General features: G+C 27.4%; 1 long non-coding RNA gene across 1 annotated transcript; it reads left to right on the forward strand.

Moving 5' to 3' along the window:
* The first annotated feature begins 417 nt into the window (after positions 1–417).
* On the forward strand, positions 418–1,567 carry LOC140919223 (uncharacterized). The gene is made up of 2 exons (XR_012161790.1): positions 418–814; positions 1,335–1,567. It is a non-coding gene; the product is annotated as an uncharacterized lncRNA (long non-coding RNA).

A 1,567-nucleotide genomic window follows, 5' to 3' on the forward strand; every position in this document is an offset into this window, starting at 1 on the left:
GAATAAAGAAGATGTCACATCTAATTTAATCCTCTAAAAAAAATATTTTATTATTCTCGATTTTTAAATTGAATTTCAAAACCACCAAGTAGTACAACTTGTGTTTTAACAACTCAGAGATAAAAAAGTTACATCTATTAAATAAATCGATTTTAGGTTAGTTCATTAAAATAAATAAATAAATAAATAAATAAATAGAATAAAATAAATTAAAATAAATAAATAAATAAAAAGAATTTTAGAACAGTTAAATTATCATAATATGTATTTTGAAGTAAAATCTAGTTGGTTTATCTTTATTATTAAATATAGACTAAAATCAAACTAATAGTAATTATTTTTGCCTAGGCCTGATTGTAAAATCCTTTCAACTTTAAATTAAAGAAAGCTAATTATTAAGGCTAAGCTGCCTATGCCTGCAAAACTAATTTTTCAAGACATCCTAGCCACGCATCAGCTTTATGTCCAAGCAGCTAGTTGTATTCCCAGCTAATCATGATTTCAAACCCATTCATTTCAAAAGCAAAACAAACCAGCCTTAGCCTCATTTCAAAACAAATGTAAGCGTATCCAACAAAGCAAACCTCATTCCAAAACAAAAAAGAAAACTCAGTTTCAATAAATCTACCTAAACAAAATTTATTTTTAATCCTAAAACAAACTTCATATAATGTATCCTTTCATTTTAATAGTGAAATATAAACAAGGATAGAGAATAGAACAACAAAAATGAGAGTGATATACACCGAAAAGAAGAAGGCGGTAGCAGTGCGCGGTTGATGGTGGTTAGCGACGGTTATCGGTGGAAGTGAAGGTGACTTCTGTTTCTCTCCTTTTCTATTTTTTATATTTCTAAATATATATGATTTTAATGGTGGAGATGAGTTGTTGTTCCTTCTACGTTCAACTATTTTTATTTCAGAATCTCTCTTTAAAAAATTTATCTTTTCCCTTCTTCTCTTTTTTTTTTAAAACTCAACTCTCTTCTTTAGATGTGTTTCTTCCCCTCAAAAATCTATGCCTTCTTTGTAAAAAAAAGATGTATTTATAGAGTTTTTTTTATCTGATTAGTTGCTTTCTTGGCTATGTCTCTGTTTGAGTTTGAGCTTTCTAGTTCTTTGTTTGATGTTTCGTTTTCTTTGCTCATCATCTGCATTTTTCTGCATCTCTGATGCCTTCATAGTTTTAGCTTATTTGTTTTGATCTGTTGATTTGTTGAGCTTTTATTTGTCTTTTAGTTTCTTTTTTTTTAAACTCAAAAATTTGTCTCTTTGTTAACTATAATGTGTACAATGGCTGATTTATAAAAGTTATCTTTTTATTTCTCTATTTAGTTAAAACAGGAACAGATGTATCAATAAGCATGACTTGTGCATCAATGGCAGTCAACATCAACATAGCAGGGTTTGACAGTGAACAAAGTCAACATAGCATGGCTTGATCTGATTTAATTTTTATTGTAATTTATTTTTGACTTTATTCTTAGTTTGTAATTTGATTTGGTTTTAAAAACTCTAATTAGATGAAATTGTAAATTTATGATACATAATAAAAATATTTATTGTAA

Source organism: Cicer arietinum, chromosome 1 (assembly GCF_000331145.2).
Source record: "Cicer arietinum cultivar CDC Frontier isolate Library 1 chromosome 1, Cicar.CDCFrontier_v2.0, whole genome shotgun sequence".
NCBI classification, from domain to species: Eukaryota; Viridiplantae; Streptophyta; class Magnoliopsida; order Fabales; family Fabaceae; genus Cicer; species Cicer arietinum.